The sequence below is a fragment of the Emys orbicularis genome, chromosome 1, assembly GCF_028017835.1.
Source record: "Emys orbicularis isolate rEmyOrb1 chromosome 1, rEmyOrb1.hap1, whole genome shotgun sequence".
NCBI classification, from domain to species: Eukaryota; Metazoa; Chordata; order Testudines; family Emydidae; genus Emys; species Emys orbicularis.
In genome coordinates this window covers 144171776-144198253 of record NC_088683.1, presented here as the reverse complement: position 1 = coordinate 144198253, position 26478 = coordinate 144171776, and the positions used below count along the sequence as shown (strand labels likewise).

The 26478-nt window shown below is 43.4% G+C and overlaps 2 pseudogenes; one reads left to right on the top strand and one right to left on the bottom strand.

Moving 5' to 3' along the window:
* LOC135885884 (alpha-2-macroglobulin-like) overlaps nt 1-26478 on the bottom strand; it is a 170762-nt pseudogene that overhangs the window by 43226 nt on the left and 101058 nt on the right.
* The window catches only part of LOC135890700 (alpha-2-macroglobulin-like), a 65102-nt pseudogene continuing 42754 nt past the window's right edge, over nt 4131-26478 (top strand).

Below are 26478 nucleotides of genomic sequence, written 5' to 3'. Positions count from 1 at the left end.
CATGGAAATCCCTGTACAATTCAGGTCTGTGTGAAACAGGAACAGATACCCCAGCACCCAAGACATTTGCCTACTGCTTGGTTTGCTTTAATCCCATCCTCTTTTGGCTTGATCTGGCCTGACTCCCTCTCTTCCCTTCTTCCTCAACAAACCAATCAAGGCATCTCTGGTCCCCAGTGATGTATCTAACATGCTGCCCTCTCTGATGCACTTCACCCCAAATTCTCCAAGTTACACACCTGGTTCCCTGATTGTTCAGATTACATCCCCTAGATCTGCAACTTCCCATCAGTGTGATAAATCTCATTGTGTCTTTTATCCATCCTTGGAATCCTCTCTCTTTCTCCATGCACATTCTTTCTCTCTTCCTCCTTCTCTTTCTTTCTCTTTCTTTTCCTCCAACTATCTCTGTCTAACCTACCTCTATTTTCTCTCTTACTTTCTTCTCCTTCATATTCTCCCTCTCTCTCTTTATTGCTCTACCCTGTTCTCTCTACCTCCTTGCTTGTCTCTCTCTTTCTTCTTCTTCCTCTTGAGTTCTCTCTCTCTTCCAGATCCTACACTTCCCTCTTGCTTTCTCCTCTGCTCTGCTCCTGCTCCCCTCCCCATCTCAATCCCATTCACTGATACAAAAACCTCTCAGGGTCTTCTATTTCCCAGCTAGAAGAAATACCCATTTGGGGGTGAATCCTGATCTGACTGATATCAATGGGAGTTTTGCCATGGATTTCAATGGGGCCAGGATTTCACCCGAGGGGCTTTTCTTCATAATTTATATCCCCCAGCCCTGGCCTCACCTCCTTCTAAGCAATACCTCCCTCCTGTGAGACAGAGCCCAACCCAGAACACAGAATCCCAGCTGAGGTCTAACAATCCCCTTTGACAGACACAGATCGCCCTCCTCAAGACAGTCGCCTCCTGCCTATGGGATGGGCCTTGGACTCACCTGTCTGGTGAATTCCTCACACACAGCCTCGGCCTCTCTTCCATAGCAGTGTGACCTGGATTGGGAGAATCTCCGACACACACGGACATTCACCAGGCCGGGGACAGGGGTCCCATAGGTGTATCTGTAACCAGAGAGGGGTTAAAGAGACACAAGGTGCTTAGACGGGGAGACAGAGTCAGGCAAAAGAGGCCTTTTGGAGCCCTTTATACCATTACCCCCGAGGACTCTGTTGCTGGTTTCCTAATGTCTATTCTCTGGAGCTTGGTCTAGTCCTGTTTTTCAGTGACTCAAGTGATGAGACTCCAGCCATTTCCCGGGGGAGATTATTCCATTACCCAGCAGGCTTGCCCCATTAGGAAATGTTGCCTGATACTCAGGCTCTTCTGCTCCTTAATCAGTTGAGTTTCCCTTCTCCCAGCTCCCTCCCATTTGGCCACACCTTTCTGGTACGGAAGAGCCCAGACCTGCAGACAATATTCCAGGTGCAGTCTCCTCAGAGCTGTGGGGCCCAGAGCTGAACAATGTCTTCCAGGTGGGGTCGCACTAAGGCTCTATAGAGAGGGATTATCATCTCCTGTCACCGTACACGACACCTCTGGAGCACTATTTTCAGCTCCAGGCACCTCTTTACCCAAAGGCCATTGACAAATTGGAGGGAGTTCAGAGAAGAGCAAGAAATATGAGCAGGGAGCTGGAGGGAGGGATTTATGAGGAGGGAAGGAAGAGTTAAATCTGGCGAGTCTGGTTACAGGATATCTAAGTAGGGACATAATTTCTGCCTACAAGTGTCTGAAGGAGGCATCAACAAGGGGGGGCCGGGGTTATTTAAGGAGGCACTTGGGGGTCTGATTAGGAAGGATGGAAGGATGTTAAGAAAGGGGAAATTTGGGTTGAATAATGGAGAAAGCCTTTCTGAGAGGGAGCTGTATGAGGCTGAGACATCGTTTCCTGGGGCAGGGGGAGAAGCCCCATTTCTTGGGATATTTAAAGCTTGGGCTGGGTGCATACTAGACAGTAGGGAACAATCCTGCCCAGGGCCCCTGGGGATGGAGAGAAAGTGACCCAAGGGGCCTTCTCCAGCTCTGGTTTCTGGGGTAGCAGCAGGAAGGCAATGGTGGACAAGCACAAAGAACGGTGACTCAAACCCCGCGACTCACAGACCACAGACGGCCACTTTCAGCTCCTCATCCTGGATGGTAATTTTCTTGGGCAGCTTCACTGACACCTCGTACTTCGGGCAGCACTGAGGGGGAGAGATGGGCCAGAGTTGAGCAGAGTGGTGGGAACACATGTACATCACTGTCATTTCCCCACTGAGTGACAGACACAGCCTCTCCCCCTCCCATCCCCAACGCATGTTGCCAGATTCTCAGCCTGCTATAAATCACCACAGCTCCATGGCCGTCAGAGCATCTGTGCCAGCTTACACCAGCTGAGGATCTGGCCAGGGACTGTGGAACTGAAGAGAAAGACATCGTAACCCTGCTCCCCTCCCCTTTGCGCCCCTTGCCCAACCCCGACCGTCGGGCTGTCGTTGCTTTAGAGGCTGTATTCCAAACTATGCTACGCAAGTGATACCTAGTGAGGGCCCGACTCCCCAGTGCACCATCGTCACTCACCAGCTTTAAAGGGCCACATTCACTGTGTGCTCTGGCTGCTGTGCTGCTCCAGTGAAGCAAAGCAGCCATAAGCCCGGTTACTTTGCGTCCCTGGAGTGGTACAAAGCAGACGGACAGCACCAGGGAACCTGGCCCGAAAGTTCAGCCATTTTAAACTTATCCCTGCGTGAAAAGAGTCGGATAAAAGCTGTTTCATAACATGGTAAAAGCAAATATTGTTTCCTGCTGGCTGAGCTCACAGACTGCATTCGCCTCCTGGCTGGGCACTAGACTGTCAAGTTTCAGCCCCAAAGTGAATTTTCTCAGCAGTTCTGAACTAACTGAATGAGGGGTAATAATGGGAGAGAGACACTGGTGGGGGTGGAGGGGGAAGAGTGGAGAGCAAACTCAATAAGAGCTGCTGTAGCTATAAGGCTCAGGCAAAAGCCAGCATGGCTTGGAGTGGCACATGCAGAGGCATCCCAAGCAAGGAGGTGACAGTCTGTCCAGAGCCAGGTCACACTGGAGCACTGGAACCAGTGAGATCGGCCCAGTTGGAGCACAGGCTGGTCACTGTGCCCGCATTGCCATGCTGACTGGTGTTCGGAGCTCTGCGGGTTTGCCCTACAAGAGCACTGCTTTAAAGCCCTTCAGTTGCGACACCATGTGGTACCTATCCCGCAGTTCCCAGCACAGACCCCAGAAGCAGTGGATTCTGGGAAGTTTCAGAATGCCCTGTCGGACAGCAGCGAGAGGAGTAGTGGAGCCACTGTTACTAACCCGTTCAGAATGAGCTGGTTCTTAGGCTTGCTGAGAACAAGCTCTTGAAATGCTTGTAAGTGGCTGGAGGTTTTCTGTGGGACGATTCACAAGTGGTCGGGGTTGGGGCTGGAGTGGTACATTTCCCTAGACTAGACAGAGCTGTAATTTCTCTCTCCTTGAGTGATTAGTGGCAACCACTATAATTAAAGTCCTTTGAGAATCTACCACTCCTGCTGGCCTCATTTTCCTTTCCTCATAAACCTTCCGAAAGATTGTCCTTTGGGGCTGATGTTTTCCAGGCTTGGTCTCCAGCCAAAGTGTCTTTATTTATTTATTTTGAACATTTGACGATGTTCTGGGTGTCAGGGGCCACAAGTACAAAGGTGTGAAGACCCGAGTGGGAGAAGGGTAGAAAGGAGAGGTGAGTTAAGCCAGTTTCATTGGCAGAGCACAGGGGGAGAAAACTGTGCCACTGTAATGCAGCATGCACATAGTTTGTTCTGCATCCGTACCATATACTGCACACAACTGGTAGGAAAGACCCTACACAAAAATAAAGCTGCATTGTACTGAGGCTGGAATCACAGCCCAAATCCAGTAGGCCCGAGGAATAGGCCTTTGTATTCAGATCCAGATACTCCCGAGCTTACAGTGAACAGTGACCCTGGCAGTTCAAGTGCTGAGGAGAAACCTAAACACCACTGGATGGGGGCTCAGATCCTGATCCCTTAAAGCCTCCAGTGTTTTCCTGGCCCATTCCTCAGATCACTCTTCACTCATCTACACCCCAGACAATCCTGAACTGGATTTTTGTGCCTGGAATGGATGAATCCCAGACGGTTGCTCCTGCTTCCAACACCCCCAACCCCAGCACGAGTGGGACCCTCCCTTACCATATTCCTCCACAGAGATGTTTCAATAAGTCTCTTTCACAGACTGGATGCCTTCCTAGTCTGGGCACAGTCCTTCCCCTGGTACAGCCCTTGTTCCAGCTCAGGTGATAGCTAGGGGATTCCTCATGATGGCTCTCTCTTTGTTCTGTTCCACCCATTTATATATCTTTTGCATAAGGCGGGAATCCTTTGTCCCTCTCTGGATTCCAACCCCCTCCTTCTCAATGGAAAAGCACCAGGTTAAAGATGGATTCCAGTTCAGGTGACATGATCACATGTCACTGTAAGACTTCATTACATGCACTGACGTTATAAAAGGCTGCAGGCTCAGACAGTGTAAGCATACTACTGTGGTGATTTCAAGAGGTGGCTTAGCCAAGCCACACTTTGTCAGGCCAGTCATAATCAGGCCAGACCAGGAAGAAATCAAAGAAGGCAAAATAAGAGTGAGAAAACATAGACAGATTGCTCTGCAAAGGACAATTTGCAGACCGTATTGGAGCTGGAGCCCCAGTATATATGGCCGCGGTGCTTCAATAAGTGACTCATGAGATTGTGGATATTGCTGGGGAAGTCGCTGCACGCAGCAAGCAGCGTCGGATTTCCCCACGGCACTTGCAGCTGGCCATTCACAGCGACTCAGAGCTCAAGAAACTGCTGGGAGGTGTCACCATCTCTCAGGGTGGAATCCTGCACTTAAATCAGCCTGTGGTTTTACCTTCCAAGAAGAGGAATGGCAGGAGAGCCATCAAGAGAAGGATTGCCCCTGCTCCTGTCCCTGTTAAGTGAGAACAGAGCAAAGGGGAGACTGCCACCCCAGATTTGGGAGAAATGACATTGACTTGATTGCAAGGCTCTTTTCAAATGCATCAGTATGGTCTAATAAAAGCAGTTAAAATGCCTGGTCTTCTTTTGTGAATTAATTTCCTCTTTTACTATCCTACAATGTTAAGGGATCATTCAGTTGGTCAGGTAGCTGCATTGATAATATGGTATAAAAGCCTAGAAAGATAGAACTCAATCATTTCATTAAGAAATTTACATCAGAAATTGTCTAAATGGTGTCAAGTATCAGAGGGGTAGCCGTGTTAGTCTGGATCTGTAAAAAGAGACAAAGAGTCCTGTGGCACCTTATAGACCAACAGACGTATTGGCGCATAAATGTCTAAATCATGTAGATTCTGGGAGGTAATTTCTGTGTTTTTTTCAGGCATTTCCCCAATAGATTGAAGATTAGGAACATTTTTCCCATAGTGATGTTGATGTGTATTGCATGTTTTGTGAAAACAGAAAAAAGAACAAACTCATGACAGAAAAATGTAATCCATTACACATGAAGGATAAAGCCTATGGGCCTGGTTTTTCTTTTTGTTTTGTTCTTTTTGTTTTGTTTTGTTTTGTTTTGTTTTAGTTACCCCATTATAAAACCATTGACTCGTTTAGAGTAATATCAGATTTATACAGTATAAGTGATACTAGAATCAGGCTTTCTGAAATTATTAAATACCTGAAGGGGTTCACATAAACTTTATCCTTCATGTGTAATGGATTAAATATTTCTGTCATGAGTTTGTTCTTTTTTCTGTTTTCACAAAACATGCAATACACATCAAAAATGATCCTAAGCTTCAATTTATTGAGGAAATGCCTGAAAAAAACACAGAAATCACCTCCCAGAATCTACACGATTTAGACATTTATGCTCCAATACGTCTGTTGGTCTATATGGGCCTGGTTTTTCTTTTTGTTTTGTTTTGTTTTGTTTTAGTTACCCCATTATAAAACCATTGACTCGTTTAGAGTAATATCAGATTCATACAGTATAAGTGATACTAGAATCAGGCTTTCTGAAATTATTAAATACCTGGAGGGGTTCACATAAACTTTGATCACCTTTTTAAAGGGAAAACATTACCCACTTGCCAGCACACAGGTATACAGGGAGACTTACAAGTAAAAGAGAGCCATCTGCAGATGATTGTCCTGGTTAATGGGAGTCATCAAGATTCCAAACCACCATTAATGGCCCACACTTTGCATAATTACAATAGGCCCTCAGAGTAAGATTTCATATTTCTAGTTTCAGATACATGAGTGGTACATTTATACAAATAGGATGACCACACTCAGTAGATTATAAGCTTTGTAATGATACCTTACAAGAGACCTTTTCCATGAAGCATATTCCAATTACGTTATATTTAACTCATTAGCATATTTTCATAAAATCATATAGAGTGCAACATCACACAATGGATTTGGCCTGATGTGAGGGGTTCTCTCCAGATGCTCTTTTTAAACCGGTCTCAGAAAATAGCTCACGAACAAGAGAAGCGGCTAATCAAACCTGAGAGTGACAAATGGTGAACACTTGGGTTTCTGGAATGGCAAAGAACCCTTCCCATGGGCTTGGGTGCCATGAGGGTTCTCTAAGAGACGGGAAGCATCACCAAGTTAAGGGCTCCAGAGAAACTGGCCAATATTTTCAAACTTTAGGATGCCTGAATTTCTGCCCCTAAACCCACTTTTAAGCAACTAACTAAAAGTGACCTGATTTCCATTGGTGCTGAGCACTCAAAACTCCTAGTGAAATCAACAGGAGCTGTGGGTGCTCAGCTCCTCTTCAAATCAGGCCACGTATAAGTTAGTTAGGTGCCTAATTTAAGGCATCTCATTTTCAAAAGGTAACCAAAGCCTATTTCATGCCGTTACAGGATGAGTTTTGCTAATAGCAGATATCACTGACTAAAAATCCAACACAAACGGTGAATCAATGGGAATGATGTCATCAAAGGATGACATATCCCCTCTGGCTTGGGTAACAAATGAAGTAGCTGCCCATTGGTTCTCAGACAACCAATCAGAAAGTATGTTTTCTCTGTCTGCACTGAGGTTATAAAAGGCTGCAGGCTCAGACAGGGTCAGCATACTACTGTGGTGATTTCAAGAGGTGGCTTAGCCAAGCCACACTTTGTCAGGCCAGTCATAATCAGGCCAGACCAGGAAGAAATCAAAGAAGGCAAAATAAGAGTGAGAAAACCAAGTGAACAGAGCCAGGAACAGAAGGAAAGAGAGTCAGGCAAGCCAAGCAAAGAAAGACACAGGCAAGTGGAGCCAAGCAAGGAAACATCCACTGAAGCCAAGCAAGTCAAGAAAAAAGCTAGGCAGGCCAATTCCTGAGGAAAGACTCAGGTAAACCAAGCAGAGAAAACAAAAGAAAGCCAAGAAAGTCAAGCCAAGTGTTGCTGGAACACTAGAAGTCTGCAACATGTCTGAGACTGAGTCTGAGTCTGAGCACTCTGGTGAGACCTCAACCGCAAAAGACCCTAAGGCCAAAATCACCCGTTCTTCCCGGGCTGGGCTGCAGTTCTCTGTCAGTCGCATAGACAGATTGCTCCGCAAAGGACAATTTGCAGACCGTATTGGAGCTGGAGCCCCAGTATATATGGCCGCGGTGCTTCAATAAGTGACTCATGAGATTGTGGATATTGCTGGGGAAGTCGCTGCACGCAGCAAGCAGCGTCGGATTTCCCCACGGCACTTGCAGCTGGCCATTCACAGCGACTCAGAGCTCAAGAAACTGCTGGGAGGTGTCACCATCTCTCAGGGTGGAATCCTGCACTTAAATCAGCCTGTGGTTTTACCTTCCAAGAAGAGGAATGGCAGGAGAGCCATCAAGAGAAGGATTGCCCCTGCTCCTGTCCCTGTTAAGTGAGAACAGAGCAAAGGGGAGACTGCCACCCCAGATTTGGGAGAAATGACATTGACTTGATTGCAAGGCTCTTTTCAAATGCATCAGTATGGTCTAATAAAAGCAGTTAAAATGCCTGGTCTTCTTTTGTGAATTAATTTCCTCTTTTACTATCCTACAATTTTAAGGGATCATTCAGTTGGTCAGGTAGCTGCATTGATAATATGGTATAATAGCCTAGAAAGAGAGAACTCAATCATTTCAATAGGAAATTTACATCAGAAATTGTCTAAATGGTGTCAAATATCAGAGGGGTAGCCGTGTTAGTCTGGATCTGTAAAAAGCGACAAAGAGTCCTGTGGCACCTTATAGACCAACAGACGTATTGGAGCATAAATGTCTAAATCGTGTAGATTCTGGGAGGTGATTTCTGTGTTTTTTTCAGGCATTTCCCCAATAGATTGAAGATTAGGAACATTTTTCCCATAGTGAAGTTGATGTGTATTGCATGTTTTGTGAAAACAGAAAAAAGAACAAACTCATGACAGAAAAATGTAATCCATTACACATGAAGGATAAAGCCTATGAGCCTGGTTTTTCTTTTTGTTTTGTTCTTTTTGTTTTGTTTTGTTTTGTTTTGTTTTGTTTTAGTTACCCCATTATAAAACCATTGACTCGTTTAGAGTAATATCAGATTTATACAGTATAAGTGATACTAGAATCAGGCTTTCTGAAATTATTAAATACCTGGAGGGGTTCACATAAACTTTGATCACCTTTTTAAAGGGAAAACATTACCCACTTGCCAGCACACAGGTATACAGGGAGACTTACAAGTAAAAGACAGCCATCTGCAGATGATTGTCCTGGTTAATGGGAGTCATCAAGATTCCAAACCACCATTAATGGCCCACACTTTGCATAATTACAATAGGCCCTCAGAGTAAGATTTCATATTTCTAGTTTCAGATACATAAGTGGTACATTTATACAACTAGGATGACCACACTCAGTAGATTATAAGCTTTGTAATGATACCTTACAAGAGACCTTTTCCATGAAGCATATTCCAATTACGTTATATTTAACTCATTAGCATATTTTCATAAAATCATATAGAGTGCAACATCACACAATGGATTTGGCCTGATGTGAGGGGTTCTCTCCAGATGCTCTTTTTAAACCGGTCTCAGAAAATAGCTCACGAACAAGAGAAGCGGCGAATCAAACCTGAGAGTGACAAATGGTGAACACTTGTGTTTCTGGAACGGCAAAGAACCCTTCCCATGGGCTTGGGTGCCATGAGGGTTCTCTAAGAGACGGGAAGCATCACCAAGTTAAGGGCTCCAGAGAAACTGGCCAATATTTTCAAACTTTAGGATGCCTGAATTTCTGCCCCTAAACCCACTTTTAAGCAACTAACTAAAAGTGACCTGATTTCCATTGGTGCTGAGCACTCAAAACTCCTAGTGAAATCAACAGGAGCTGTGGGTGCTCAGCTCCTCTTCAAATCAGGCCACGTATAAGTTAGTTAGGTGCCTAATTTAAGGCATCTAATTTTCAAAAGGTAACCAAAGCCTATTTCATGCCGTTACAGGATGAGTAATAGCTAATAACGGCTAATAGCAGATATCACTGACTAAAAATCCAACACAAACGGTGAATCAATGGGAATGATGTCATCAAAGGATGACATATCCCCTCTGGCTTGGGTAACAAATGAAGTAGCTGCCCATTGGTTCTCAGACAACCAATCAGAAAGTATGTTTTCTCTGTCTGCACTGAGGTTATAAAAGGCTGCAGGCTCAGACAGGGTCAGCATACTACTGTGGTGATTTCAAGAGGTGGCTTAGCCAAGCCACACTTTGTCAGGCCAGTCATAATCAGGCCAGACCAGGAAGAAATCAAAGAAGGCAAAATAAGAGTGAGAAAACCAAGTGAACAGAGCCAGGAACAGAAGGAAAGAGAGTCAGGCAAGCCAAGCAAAGAAAGACACAGGCAAGTGGAGCCAAGCAAGGAAACATCCACTGAAGCCAAGCAAGTCAAGAAAAAAGCTAGGCAGGCCAATTCCTGAGGAAAGACTCAGGTAAACCAAGCAGAGAAAACAAAAGAAAGCCAAGAAAGTCAAGCCAAGTGTTGCTGGAACACTAGAAGTCTGCAACATGTCTGAGACTGAGTCTGAGTCTGAGCACTCTGGTGAGACCTCAACCGCAAAAGACCCTAAGGCCAAAATCACCCGTTCTTCCCGGGCTGGGCTGCAGTTCTCTGTCAGTCGCATAGACAGATTGCTCCGCAAAGGACAATTTGCAGACCGTATTGGAGCTGGAGCCCCAGTATATATGGCCGCGGTGCTTCAATAAGTGACTCATGAGATTGTGGATATTGCTGGGGAAGTCGCTGCACGCAGCAAGCAGCGTCGGATTTCCCCACGGCACTTGCAGCTGGCCATTCACAGCGACTCAGAGCTCAAGAAACTGCTGGGAGGTGTCACCATCTCTCAGGGTGGAATCCTGCACTTAAATCAGCCTGTGGTTTTACCTTCCAAGAAGAGGAATGGCAGGAAAGCCATCAAGAGAAGGATTGCCCCTGCTCCTGTCCCTGTTAAGTGAGAACAGAGGAAAGGGGAGACTGCCACCCCAGATTTGGGAGAAATGACATTGACTTGATTGCAAGGCTCTTTTCAAATGCATCAGTATGGTCTAATAAAAGCAGTTAAAATGCCTGGTCTTCTTTTGTGAATTAATTTCCTCTTTTACTATCCTACAATTTTAAGGGATCATACAGTTGGTCAGGTAGCTGCATTGATAATATGGTATAATAGCCTAGAAAGATAGAACTCAATCATTTCATTAAGAAATTTACATCAGAAATTGTCTAAATGGTGTCAAATATCAGAGGGGTAGCCGTGTTAGTCTGGATCTGTAAAAAGCGACAAAGAGTCCTGTGGCACCTTATAGACCAACAGACGTATTGGAGCATAAATGCCTAAATCGTGTAGATTCTGGGAGGTGATTTCTGTGTTTTTTTCAGGCATTTCCCCAATAAATTGAAGATTAGGAACATTTTTCCCATAGTGAAGTTGATGTGCATTGCATGTTTTGTGAAAACAGAAAAAAGAACAAACTCATGACAGAAAAATGTAATCCATTACACATGAAGGATAAAGCCTATGGGCCTGGTTTTTATTTTTGTTTTGTTTTGTTTTAGTTACCCCATTATAAAACCATTGACTCGTTTAGAGTAATATCAGATTTATACAGTATAAGTGATACTAGAATCAGGCTTTCTGAAATTATTAAATACCTGGAGGGGTTCACATAAACTTTGATCACCTTTTTAAAGGGAAAACATTACCCACTTGCCGGTATACAGGGAGACTTACAAGTAAAAGAGAGCCATCTGCAGACGATTGTCCTGGTTAATGGGAGTCATCAAGATTCCAAACCACCATTAATGGCCCACACTTTGCATAATTACAATAGGCCCTCAGAGATAGATTTCATATTTCTAGTTTCAGATACATGAGTGGTACATTTATACAAATAGGATGACCACACTCAGTAGATTATAAGCTTTGTAATGATACCTTACAAGAGACCTTTTCCATGAAGCATATTCCAATTACGTTATATTTAACTCATTAGCATATTTTCATAAAATCATATAGAGTGCAACATCACACAATGGATTTGGCCTGATGTGAGGGGTTCTCTCCAGATGCTCTTTTTAAACCGGTCTCAGAAAATAGCTCACGAACAAGAGAAGCGGCTAATCAAACCTGAGAGTGACAAATGGTGAACACTTGGGTTTCTGGAATGGCAAAGAACCCTTCCCATGGGCTTGGGTGCCATGAGGGTTCTCTAAGAGACGGGAAGCATCACCAAGTTAAGGGCTCCAGAGAAACTGGCCAATATTTTCAAACTTTAGGATGCCTGAATTTCTGCCCCTAAACCCACTTTTAAGCAACTAACTAAAAGTGACCTGATTTCCATTGGTGCTGAGCACTCAAAACTCCTAGTGAAATCAACAGGAGCTGTGGGTGCTCAGCTCCTCTTCAAATCAGGCCACGTATAACTTAGTTAGGTGCCTAATTTAAGGCATCTAATTTTCAAAAGGTAACCAAAGCCTATTTCATGCCGTTACAGGATGAGTTTTGCTAATAGCAGATATCACTGACTAAAACTCCAACACAAACGGTGAATCAATGGGAATGATGTCATCAAAGGATGACATATCCCCTCTGGCTTGGGTAACAAATGAAGTAGCTGCCCATTGGTTCTCAGACAACCAATCAGAAAGTATGTTTTCTCTGTCTGCACTGAGGTTATAAAAGGCTGCAGGCTCAGACAGGGTCAGCATACTACTGTGGTGATTTCAAGAGGTGGCTTAGCCAAGCCACACTTTGTCAGGCCAGTCATAATCAGGCCAGACCAGGAAGAAATCAAAGAAGGCAAAATAAGAGTGAGAAAACCAAGTGAACAGAGCCAGGAACAGAAGGAAAGAGAGTCAGGCAAGCCAAGCAAAGAAAGACACAGGCAAGTGGAGCCAAGCAAGGAAACATCCACTGAAGCCAAGCAAGTCAAGAAAAAAGCTAGGCAGGCCAATTCCTGAGGAAAGACTCAGGTAAACCAAGCAGAGAAAACAAAAGAAAGCCAAGAAAGTCAAGCCAAGTGTTGCTGGAACACTAGAAGTCTGCAACATGTCTGAGACTGAGTCTGAGTCTGAGCACTCTGGTGAGACCTCAACCGCAAAAGACCCTAAGGCCAAAATCACCCGTTCTTCCCGGGCTGGGCTGCAGTTCTCTGTCAGTCGCATAGACAGATTGCGCCGCAAAGGACAATTTGCAGACCGTATTGGAGCTGGAGCCCCAGTATATATGGCCGCGGTGCTTCAATAAGTGACTCATGAGATTGTGGATATTGCTGGGGAAGTCGCTGCACGCAGCAAGCAGCGTCGGATTTCCCCACGGCACTTGCAGCTGGCCATTCACAGCGACTCAGAGCTCAAGAAACTGCTGGGAGGTGTCACCATCTCTCAGGGTGGAATCCTGCACTTAAATCAGCCTGTGGTTTTACCTTCCAAGAAGAGGAATGGCAGGAGAGCCATCAAGAGAAGGATTGCCCCTGCTCCTGTCCCTGTTAAGTGAGAACAGAGCAAAGGGGAGACTGCCACCCCAGATTTGGGAGAAATGACATTGACTTGATTGCAAGGCTCTTTTCAAATGCATCAGTATGGTCTAATAAAAGCAGTTAAAATGCCTGGTCTTCTTTTGTGAATTAATTTCCTCTTTTACTATCCTACAATGTTAAGGGATCATTCAGTTGGTCAGGTAGCTGCATTGATAATATGGTATAAAAGCCTAGAAAGATAGAACTCAATCATTTCATTAAGAAATTTACATCAGAAATTGTCTAAATGGTGTCAAGTATCAGAGGGGTAGCCGTGTTAGTCTGGATCTGTAAAAAGAGACAAAGAGTCCTGTGGCACCTTATAGACCAACAGACGTATTGGCGCATAAATGTCTAAATCGTGTAGATTCTGGGAGGTAATTTCTGTGTTTTTTTCAGGCATTTCCCCAATAGATTGAAGATTAGGAACATTTTTCCCATAGTGAAGTTGATGTGTATTGCATGTTTTGTGAAAACAGAAAAAAGTAACAAACTCATGACAGAAAAATTTAATCCATTACACATGAAGGATAAAGCCTATGGGCCTGGTTTTTCTATTTGTTTTGTTTTGTTTTGTTTTAGTTACCCCATTATAAAACCATTGACTCGTTTAGAGTAATATCAGATTTATACAGTATAAGTGATACTAGAATCAGGCTTTCTGAAATTATTAAATACCTGAAGGGGTTAACATAAACTTTGATCACCTTTTTAAAGGGAAAACATTACCCACTTGCCAGCACACAGGTATACAGGGCGACTTACAAGTAAAAGACAGCCATCTGCAGATGATTGTCCTGGTTAATGGGAGTCATCAAGATTCCAAACCACCATTAATGGCCCACACTTTGCATAATTACAATAGGCCCTCAGAGTTAGATTTCATATTTCTAGTTTCAGATACATGAGTGGTACATTTATACAAATAGGATGACCACACTCAGTAGATTATAAGCTTTGTAATGATACCTTACAAGAGACCTTTTCCATGAAGCATATTCCAATTACGTTATATTTAACTCATTAGCATATTTTCATAAAATCATATAGAGTGCAACATCACACAATGGATTTGGCCTGATGTGAGGGGTTCTCTCCAGATGCTCTTTTTAAACCGGTCTCAGAAAATAGCTCACGAACAAGAGAAGCGGCTAATCAAACCTGAGAGTGACAAATGGTGAACACTTGGGTTTCTGGAATGGCAAAGAACCCTTCCCATGGGCTTGGGTGCCATGAGGGTTCTCTAAGAGACGGGAAGCATCACCAAGTTAAGGGCTCCAGAGAAACTGGCCAATATTTTCAAACTTTAGGATGCCTGAATTTCTGCCCCTAAACCCACTTTTAAGCAACTAACTAAAAGTGACCTGATTTCCATTGGTGCTGAGCACTCAAAACTCCTAGTGAAATCAACAGGAGCTGTGGGTGCTCAGCTCCTCTTCAAATCAGGCCACGTATAAGTTAGTTAGGTGCCTAATTTAAGGCATCTCATTTTCAAAATGTAACCAAAGCCTATTTCATGCCGTTACAGGATGAGTTTTGCTAATAGCAGATATCACTGACTAAAAATCCAACACAAACGGTGAATCAGTGGGAATGATGTCATCAAAGGATGACATATCCCCTCTGGCTTGGGTAACAAATGAAGTAGCTGCCCATTGGTTCTCAGACAACCAATCAGAAAGTTTGTTTTCTCTGTCTGCACTGAGGTTATAAAAGGCTGCAGGCTCAGACAGGGTCAGCATACTACTGTGGTGATTTCAAGAGGTGGCTTAGCCAAGCCACACTTTGTCAGGCCAGTCATAATCAGGCCAGACCAGGAAGAAATCAAAGAAGGCAAAATAAGAGTGAGAAAACCAAGTGAACAGAGCCAGGAACAGAAGGAAAGAGAGTCAGGCAAGCCAAGCAAAGAAAGACACAGGCAAGTGGAGCCAAGCAAGGAAACATCCACTGAAGCCAAGCAAGTCAAGAAAAAAGCTAGGCAGGCCAATTCCTGAGGAAAGACTCAGGTAAACCAAGCAGAGAAAACAAAAGAAAGCCAAGAAAGTCAAGCCAAGTGTTGCTGGAACACTAGAAGTCTGCAACATGTCTGAGACTGAGTCTGAGTCTGAGCACTCTGGTGAGACCTCAACCGCAAAAGACCCTAAGGCCAAAATCACCCGTTCTTCCCGGGCTGGGCTGCAGTTCTCTGTCAGTCGCATAGACAGATTGCTCCGCAAAGGACAATTTGCAGACCGTATTGGAGCTGGAGCCCCAGTATATATGGCCGCGGTGCTTCAATAAGTGACTCATGAGATTGTGGATATTGCTGGGGAAGTCGCTGCACGCAGCAAGCAGCGTCGGATTTCCCCACGGCACTTGCAGCTGGCCATTCACAGCGACTCAGAGCTCAAGAAACTGCTGGGAGGTGTCACCATCTCTCAGGGTGGAATCCTGCACTTAAATCAGCCTGTGGTTTTACCTTCCAAGAAGAGGAATGGCAGGAGAGCCATCAAGAGAAGGATTGCCCCTGCTCCTGTCCCTGTTAAGTGAGAACAGAGCAAAGGGGAGACTGCCACCCCAGATTTGGGAGAAATGACATTGACTTGATTGCAAGGCTCTTTTCAAATGCATCAGTATGGTCTAATAAAAGCAGTTAAAATGCCTGGTCTTCTTTTGTGAATTAATTTCCTCTTTTACTATCCTACAATTTTAAGGGATCATTCAGTTGGTCAGGTAGCTGCATTGATAATATGGTATAATAGCCTAGAAAGATAGAACTCAATCATTTCATTAGGAAATTTACATCAGAAATTGTCTAAATGGTGTCAAATATCAGAGGGGTAGCCGTGTTAGTCTGGATCTGTAAAAAGCGACAAAGAGTCCTGTGGCACCTTATAGACCAACAGACGTATTGGAGCATAAATGTCTAAATCGTGTAGATTCTGGGAGGTGATTTCTGTGTTTTTTTCAGGCATTTCCCCAATAGATTGAAGATTAGGAACATTTTTCCCATAGTGAAGTTGATGTGTATTGCATGTTTTGTGAAAACAGAAAAAAGAACAAACTCATGACAGAAAAATTTAATCCATTACACATGAAGGATAAAGCCTATGGGCCTGGTTTTTCTTTTTGTTTTGTTCTTTTTGTTTTGTTTTGTTTTGTTTTAGTTACCCCATTATAAAACCATTGACTCGTTTAGAGTAATATCAGATTTATACAGTATAAGTGATACTAGAATCAGGCTTTCTGAAATTATTAAATACCTGAAGGGGTTAACATAAACTTTGATCACCTTTTTAAAGGGAAAACATTACCCACTTGCCAGCACACAGGTATACAGGGCGACTTACAAGTAAAAGACAGCCATCTGCAGATGATTGTCCTGGTTAATGGGAGTCATCAAGATTCCAAACCACCATTAATGGCCCACACTTTGCATAATTACAATAGGCCCTCAGAGTTAGATTTCATATTTCTAGTTTCAGATACATGAGTGGTACATTTATACAAATAGGATGACCACACTCAGTAGATTATAAGCTTTGTAATGATACCTTACAAGAGACCTTTTCCATGAAGCATATTCCAATTACGTTATATTTAACTCATTAGCATATTTTCATAAAATCATATAGAGTGCAACATCACACAATGGATTTGGCCTGATGTGAGGGGTTCTCTCCAGATGCTCTTTTTAAACCGGTCTCAGAAAATAGCTCACGAACAAGAGAAGCGGCTAATCAAACCTGAGAGTGACAAATGGTGAACACTTGGGTTTCTGGAATGGCAAAGAACCCTTCCCATGGGCTTGGGTGCCATGAGGGTTCTCTAAGAGACGGGAAGCATCACCAAGTTAAGGGCTCCAGAGAAACTGGCCAATATTTTCAAACTTTAGGATGCCTGAATTTCTGCCCCTAAACCCACTTTTAAGCAACTAACTAAAAGTGACCTGATTTCCATTGGTGCTGAGCACTCAAAACTCCTAGTGAAATCAACAGGAGCTGTGGGTGCTCAGCTCCTCTTCAAATCAGGCCACGTATAAGTTAGTTAGGTGCCTAATTTAAGGCATCTCATTTTCAAAATGTAACCAAAGCCTATTTCATGCCGTTACAGGATGAGTTTTGCTAATAGCAGATATCACTGACTAAAAATCCAACACAAACGGTGAATCAGTGGGAATGATGTCATCAAAGGATGACATATCCCCTCTGGCTTGGGTAACAAATGAAGTAGCTGCCCATTGGTTCTCAGACAACCAATCAGAAAGTTTGTTTTCTCTGTCTGCACTGAGGTTATAAAAGGCTGCAGGCTCAGACAGGGTCAGCATACTACTGTGGTGATTTCAAGAGGTGGCTTAGCCAAGCCACACTTTGTCAGGCCAGTCATAATCAGGCCAGACCAGGAAGAAATCAAAGAAGGCAAAATAAGAGTGAGAAAACCAAGTGAACAGAGCCAGGAACAGAAGGAAAGAGAGTCAGGCAAGCCAAGCAAAGAAAGACACAGGCAAGTGGAGCCAAGCAAGGAAACATCCACTGAAGCCAAGCAAGTCAAGAAAAAAGCTAGGCAGGCCAATTCCTGAGGAAAGACTCAGGTAAACCAAGCAGAGAAAACAAAAGAAAGCCAAGAAAGTCAAGCCAAGTGTTGCTGGAACACTAGAAGTCTGCAACATGTCTGAGACTGAGTCTGAGTCTGAGCACTCTGGTGAGACCTCAACCGCAAAAGACCCTAAGGCCAAAATCACCCGTTCTTCCCGGGCTGGGCTGCAGTTCTCTGTCAGTCGCATAGACAGATTGCTCCGCAAAGGACAATTTGCAGACCGTATTGGAGCTGGAGCCCCAGTATATATGGCCGCGGTGCTTCAATAAGTGACTCATGAGATTGTGGATATTGCTGGGGAAGTTGCTGCACGCAGCAAGAAGCGTCGGATTTCCCCACGGCACTTGCAGCTGGCCATTCACAGCGACTCAGAGCTCAAGAAACTGCTGGGAGGTGTCACCATCTCTCAGGGCGGAGTCCTGCACTTAAATCAGCCTGTGGTTTTACCTTCCAAGAAGAGGAATGGCAGGAGAGCCATCAAGAGAAGGATTGCCCCTGCTCCTGTCCCTGTTAAGTGAGAACAGAGCAAAGGGGAGACTGCCACCCCAGATTTGGGAGAAATGACATTGACTTGATTGCAAGGCTCTTTTCAAATGCATCAGTATGGTCTAATAAAAGCAGTTAAAATGCCTGGTCTTCTTTTGTGAATTAATTTCCTCTTTTACTATCCTACAATTTTAAGGGATCATTCAGTTGGTCAGGTAGCTGCATTGATAATATGGTATAAAAGCCTAGAAAGATAGAACTCAATCATTTCATTAAGAAATTTACATCAGAAATTGTCTAAATGGTGTCAAGTATCAGAGGGGTAGCCGTGTTAGTCTGGATCTGTAAAAAGCGACAAAGAGTCCTGTGGCACCTTATAGACCAACAGACCTATTGGAGCATAAATGTCTAAATCGTGTAGATTCTGGGAGGTAATTTCTGTGTTTTTTTCAGGCATTTCCCCAATAGATTGAAGATTAGGAACATTTTTCCCATAGTGAAGTTGATGTGTATTGCATGTTTTGTGAAAACAGAAAAAAGAACAAACTCATGACAGAAAAATTTAATCCATTACACATGAAGGATAAAGCCTATGGGCCTGGTTTTTCTTTTTGTTTTGTTCTTTTTGTTTTGTTTTGTTTTGTTTTAGTTACCCCATTATAAAACCATTGACTCGTTTAGAGTAATATCAGATTTATACAGTATAAGTGATACTAGAATCAGGCTTTCTGAAATTATTAAATACCTGAAGGGGTTAACATAAACTTTGATCACCTTTTTAAAGGGAAAACATTACCCACTTGCCAGCACACAGGTATACAGGGCGACTTACAAGTAAAAGACAGCCATCTGCAGATGATTGTCCTGGTTAATGGGAGTCATCAAGATTCCAAACCACCATTAATGGCCCACACTTTGCATAATTACAATAGGCCCTCAGAGTTAGATTTCATATTTCTAGTTTCAGATACATGAGTGGTACATTTATACAAATAGGATGACCACACTCAGTAGATTATAAGCTTTGTAATGATACCTTACAAGAGACCTTTTCCATGAAGCATATTCCAATTACGTTATATTTAACTCATTAGCATATTTTCATAAAATCATATAGAGTGCAACATCACACAATGGATTTGGCCTGATGTGAGGGGTTCTCTCCAGATGCTCTTTTTAAACCGGTCTCAGAAAATAGCTCACGAACAAGAGAAGCGGCTAATCAAACCTGAGAGTGACAAATGGTGAACACTTGGGTTTCTGGAATGGCAAAGAACCCTTCCCATGGGCTTGGGTGCCATGAGGGTTCTCTAAGAGACGGGAAGCATCACCAAGTTAAGGGCTCCAGAGAAACTGGCCAATATTTTCAAACTTTAGGATGCCTGAATTTCTGCCCCTAAACCCACTTTTAAGCAACTAACTAAAAGTGACCTGATTTCCATTGGTGCTGAGCACTCAAAACTCCTAGTGAAATCAACAGGAGCTGTGGGTGCTCAGCTCCTCTTCAAATCAGGCCACGTATAAGTTAGTTAGGTGCCTAATTTAAGGCATCTCATTTTCAAAATGTAACCAAAGCCTATTTCATGCCGTTACAGGATGAGTTTTGCTAATAGCAGATATCACTGACTAAAAATCCAACACAAACGGTGAATCAGTGGGAATGATGTCATCAAAGGATGACATATCCCCTCTGGCTTGGGTAACAAATGAAGTAGCTGCCCATTGGTTCTCAGACAACCAATCAGAAAGTATGTTTTCTCTGTCTGCACTGAGGTTATAAAAGGCTGCAGGCTCAGACAGGGTCAGCATACTACTGTGGTGATTTCAAGAGGTGGCTTAGCCAAGCCACACTTTGTCAGGCCAGTCATAATCAGGCCAGACCAGGAAGAAATCAAAGAAGGCAAAATAAGAGTGAGAAAACCAAGTGAACAGAGCCAGGAACAGAAGGAAAGAGAGTCAGGCAAGCCAAGCAAAGAAAGACACAGGCAAGTGGAGCCAAGCAAGGAAACATCCACTGAAGCCAAGCAAGTCAAGAAAAAAGCTAGGCAGGCCAATTCCTGAGGAAAGACTCAGGTAAACCAAGCAGAGAAAACAAAAGAAAGCCAAGAAAGTCAAGCCAAGTGTTGCTGGAACACTAGAAGTCTGCAACATGTCTGAGACTGAGTCTGAGTCTGAGCACTCTGGTGAGACCTCAACCGCAAAAGACCCTAAGGCCAAAATCACCCGTTCTTCCCGGGCTGGGCTGCAGTTCTCTGTCAGTCGCATAGACAGATTGCTCCGCAAAGGACAATTTGCAGACCGTATTGGAGCTGGAGCCCCAGTATATATGGCCGCGGTGCTTCAATAAGTGACTCATGAGATTGTGGATATTGCTGGGGAAGTCGCTGCACGCAGCAAGCAGCGTCGGATTTCCCCACGGCACTTGCAGCTGGCCATTCACAGCGACTCAGAGCTCAAGAAACTGCTGGGAGGTGTCACCATCTCTCAGGGTGGAATCCTGCACTTAAATCAGCCTGTGGTTTTACCTTCCAAGAAGAGGAATGGCAGGAGAGCCATCAAGAGAAGGATTGCCCCTGCTCCTGTCCCTGTTAAGTGAGAACAGAGCAAAGGGGAGACTGCCACCCCAGATTTGGGAGAAATGACATTGACTTGATTGCAAGGCTCTTTTCAAATGCATCAGTATGGTCTAATAAAAGCAGTTAAAATGCCTGGTCTTCTTTTGTGAATTAATTTCCTCTTTTACTATCCTACAATTTTAAGGGATCATTCAGTTGGTCAGGTAGCTGCATTGATAATATGGTATAAAAGCCTAGAAAGATAGAACTCAATCATTTCATTAAGAAATTTACATCAGAAATTGTCTAAATGGTGTCAAGTATCAGAGGGGTAGCCGTGTTAGTCTGGATCTGTAAAAAGAGACAAAGAGTCCTGTGGCACCTTATAGACCAACAGACGTATTGGCGCATAAATGTCTAAATCGTGTAGATTCTGGGAGGTAATTTCTGTGTTTTTTTCAGGCATTTCCCCAATAGATTGAAGATTAGGAACATTTTTCCCATAGTGAAGTTGATGTGTATTGCATGTTTTGTGAAAACAGAAAAAAGTAACAAACTCATGACAGAAAAATTTAATCCATTACACATGAAGGATAAAGCCTATGGGCCTGGTTTTTCTTTTTGTTTTGTTCTTTTTGTTTTGTTTTGTTTTGTTTTAGTTACCCCATTATAAAACCATTGACTCGTTTAGAGTAATATCAGATTTATACAGTATAAGTGATACTAGAATCAGGCTTTCTGAAATTATTAAATACCTGAAGGGGTTCACATAAACTTTGATCACCTTTTTAAAAGGAAAACATTACCCACTTGCCAGCACACAGGTATACAGGGCGACTTACAAGTAAAAGACAGCCATCTGCAGATGGTTGTCCTGGTTAATGGGAGTCATCAAGATTCCAAACCACCATTAATGGCCCACACTTTGCATAATTACAATAGGCCCTCAGAGTTAGATTTCATATTTCTAGTTTCAGATACATGAGTGGTACATTTATACAAATAGGATGACCACACTCAGTAGATTATAACCTTTGTAATGATACCTTACAAGAGACCTTTTCCATGAAGCATATTCCAATTACGTTATATTTAACTCATTAGCATATTTTCATAAAATCATATAGAGTGCAACATCACACAATGGATTTGGCCTGATGTGAGGGGTTCTCTCCAGATGCTCTTTTTAAACCGGTCTCAGAAAATAGCTCACGAACAAGAGAAGCGGCGAATCAAACCTGAGAGTGACAAATGGTGAACACTTGGGTTTCTGGAATGGCAAAGAACCCTTCCCATGGGCTTGGGTGCCATGAGGGTTCTCTAAGAGACGGGAAGCATCACCAAGTTAAGGGCTCCAGAGAAACTGGCCAATATTTTCAAACTTTAGGATGCCTGAATTTCTGCCCCTAAACCCACTTTTAAGCAACTAACTAAAAGTGACCTGATTTCCATTGGTGCTGAGCACTCAAAACTCCTAGTGAAATCAACAGGAGCTGTGGGTGCTCAGCTCCTCTTCAAATCAGGCCACGTATAAGTTAGTTAGGTGCCTAATTTAAGGCATCTAATTTTCAAAAGGTAACCAAAGCCTATTTCATGCCGTTGCAGGATGAGTTTTGCTAATAGCAGATATCACTGACTAAAACTCCAACACAAACGGTGAATCAATGGGAATGATGTCATCAAAGGATGACATATCCCCTCTGGCTTGGGTAACAAATGAAGTAGCTGCCCATTGGTTCTCAGACAACCAATCAGAAAGTATGTTTTCTCTGTCTGCACTGAGGTTATAAAAGGCTGCAGGCTCAGACAGGGTCAGCATACTACTGTGGTGATTTCAAGAGGTGGCTTAGCCAAGCCACACTTTGTCAGGCCAGTCATAATCAGGCCAGACCAGGAAGAAATCAAAGAAGGCAAAATAAGAGCGAGAAAACCAAGTGAACAGAGCCAGGAACAGAAGGAAAGAGAGTCAGGCAAGCCAAGCAAAGAAAGACACAGGCAAGTGGAGCCAAGCAAGGAAACATCCACTGAAGCCAAGCAAGTCAAGAAAAAAGCTAGGCAGGCCAATTCCTGAGGAAAGACTCAGGTAAACCAAGCAGAGAAAACAAAAGAAAGCCAAGAAAGTCAAGCTAAGTGTTGCTGGAACACTAGAAGTCTGCAACATGTCTGAGACTGAGTCTGAGTCTGAGCACTCTGGTGAGACCTCAACCGCAAAAGACCCTAAGGCCAAAATCACCCGTTCTTCCCGGGCTGGGCTGCAGTTCTCTGTCAGTCGCATAGACAGATTGCTCCGCAAAGGACAATTTGCAGACCGTATTGGAGCTGGAGCCCCAGTATATATGGCCGCGGTGCTTCAATAAGTGACTCATGAGATTGTGGATATTGCTGGGGAAGTCGCTGCACGCAGCAAGAAGCATCGGATTTCCCCACGGCACTTGCAGCTGGCCATTCACAGCGACTCAGAGCTCAAGAAACTGCTGGGAGGTGTCACCATCTCTCAGGTCGGAGTCCTGCACTTAAATCAGCCTGTGGTTTTACCTTCCAAGAAGAGGAATGGCAGGAGAGCCATCAAGAGAAGGATTGCCCCTGCTCCTGTCCCTGTTAAGTGAGAATAGAGCAAAGGGGAGACTGCCACCCCAGATTTGGGAGAAATGACATTGACTTGATTGCAAGGCTCTTTTCAAATGCATCAGTATGGTCTAATAAAAGCAGTTAAAATGCCTGGTCTTCTTTTGTGAATTAATTTCCTCTTTTACTATCCTACAATTTTAAGGGATCATTCAGTTGGTCAGGTAGCTGCATTGATAATATGGTATAAAAGCCTAGAAAGATAGAACTCAATCATTTCATTAAGAAATTTACATCAGAAATTGTCTAAATGGTGTCAAGTATCAGAGGGGTAGCCGTGTTAGTCTGGATCTGTAAAAAGCGACAAAGAGTCCTGTGGCACCTTATAGACCAACAGACGTATTGGAGCATAAATGTCTAAATCGTGTAGATTCTGGGAGGTGATTTCTGTGTTTTTTTCAGGCATTTCCCCAATAGATTGAAGATTAGGAACATTGTTCCCATAGTGAAGTTGATGTGTATTGCATGTTTTGTGAAAACAGAAAAAAGAACAAACTCATGACAGAAAAATTTAATCCATTACACATGAAGGATAAAGCCTATGGGCCTGGTTTTTCTTTTTGTTTTGTTCTTTTTGTTTTGTTTTGTTTTGTTTTAGTTACCCCATTATAAAACCATTGACTCGTTTAGAGTAATATCAGATTTATACAATATAAGTGATACTAGAATCAGGCTTTCTGAAATTATTAAATACCTGAAGGGGTTCACATAAACTTTGATCACCTTTTTAAAGGGAAGACATTACCCACTTGCCAGCACACAGGTATACAGGGCGACTTACAAGTAAAAGACAGCCATCTGCAGATGATTGTCCTGGTTAATGGGAGTCATCAAGATTCCAAACCACCATTAATGGCCCACACTTTGCATAATTACAATAGGCCCTCAGAGTTAGATTTCATATTTCTAGTTGCAGATACATGAGTGGTACATTTATACAAATAGGATGACCACACTCAGTAGATTATAAGCTTTGTAATGATACCTTACAAGAGACCTTTTCCATGAAGCATATTCCAATTACGTTATATTTAACTCATTAGCATATTTTCATAAAATCATATAGAGTGCAACATCACACAATGGATTTGGCCTGATGTGAGGGGTTCTCTCCAGATGCTCTTTTTAAACCGGTCTCAGAAAATAGCTCACGAACAAGAGAAGCGGCGAATCAAACCTGAGAGTGACAAATGGTGAACACTTGGGTTTCTGGAATGGCAAAGAACCCTTCCCATGGGCTTGGGTGCCATGAGGGTTCTCTAAGAGACGGGAAGCATCACCAAGTTAAGGGCTCCAGAGAAACTGGCCAATATTTTCAAACTTTAGGATGCCTGAATTTCTGCCCCTAAACCCACTTTTAAGCAACTAACTAAAAGTGACCTGATTTCCATTGGTGCTGAGCACTCAAAACTCCTAGTGAAATCAACAGGAGCTGTGGGTGCTCAGCTCCTCTTCAAATCAGGCCACGTATAAGTTAGTTAGGTGCTTAATTTAAGGCATCTCATTTTCAAAATGTAACCAAAGCCTATTTCATGCCGTTACAGGATGAGTTTTGCTAATAGCAGATATCACTGACTAAAAATCCAACACAAACGGTGAATCAGTGGGAATGATGTCATCAAAGGATGACATATCCCCTCTGGCTTGGGTAACAAATGAAGTAGCTGCCCATTGGTTCTCAGACAACCAATCAGAAAGTATGTTTTCTCTGTCTGCACTGAGGTTATAAAAGGCTGCAGGCTCAGACAGGGTCAGCATACTACTGTGGTGATTTCAAGAGGTGGCTTAGCCAAGCCACACTTTGTCAGGCCAGTCATAATCAGGCCAGACCAGGAAGAAATCAAAGAAGGCAAAATAAGAGTGAGAAAACCAAGTGAACAGAGCCAGGAACAGAAGGAAAGAGAGTCAGGCAAGCCAAGCAAAGAAAGACACAGGCAAGTGGAGCCAAGCAAGGAAACATCCACTGAAGCCAAGCAAGTCAAGAAAAAAGCTAGGCAGGCCAATTCCTGAGGAAAGACTCAGGTAAACCAAGCAGAGAAAACAAAAGAAAGCCAAGAAAGTCAAGCCAAGTGTTGCTGGAACACTAGAAGTCTGCAACATGTCTGAGACTGAGTCTGAGTCTGAGCACTCTGGTGAGACCTCAACCGCAAAAGACCCTAAGGCCAAAATCACCCGTTCTTCCCGGGCTGGGCTGCAGTTCTCTGTCAGTCGCATAGACAGATTGCTCCGCAAAGGACAATTTGCAGACCGTATTGGAGCTGGAGCCCCAGTATATATGGCCGCGGTGCTTCAATAAGTGACTCATGAGATTGTGGATATTGCTGGGGAAATCGCTGCACGCAGCAAGCAGCGTCGGATTTCCCCACGGCACTTGCAGCTGGCCATTCACAGCGACTCAGAGCTCATGAAACTGCTGGGAGGTGTCACCATCTCTCAGGGTGGAATCCTGCACTTAAATCAGCCTGTGGTTTTACCTTCCAAGAAGAGGAATGGCAGGAGAGCCATCAAGAGAAGGATTCCCCTGCTCCTGTCCCTGTTAAGTGAGAACAGAGCAAAGGGGAGACTGCCACCCCAGATTTGGGAGAAATGACATTGACTTGATTGCAAGGCTCTTTTCAAATGCATCAGTATGGTCTAATAAAAGCAGTTAAAATGCCTGGTCTTCTTTTGTGAATTAATTTCCTCTTTTACTATCCTACAATGTTAAGGGATCATTCAGTTGGTCAGGTAGCTGCATTGATAATATGGTATAAAAGCCTAGAAAGATAGAACTCAATCATTTCATTAAGAAATTTACATCAGAAATTGTCTAAATGGTGTCAAGTATCAGAGGGGTAGCCGTGTTAGTCTGGATCTGTAAAAAGAGACAAAGAGTCCTGTGGCACCTTATAGACCAACAGACGTATTGGCGCATAAATGTCTAAATCGTGTAGATTCTGGGAGGTAATTTCTGTGTTTTTTTCAGGCATTTCCCCAATAGATTGAAGATTAGGAACATTTTTCCCATAGTGAAGTTGATGTGTATTGCATGTTTTGTGAAAACAGAAAAAAGTAACAAACTCATGACAGAAAAATTTAATCCATTACACATGAAGGATAAAGCCTATGGGCCTGGTTTTTCTTTTTGTTTTGTTCTTTTTGTTTTGTTTTGTTTTGTTTTAGTTACCCCATTATAA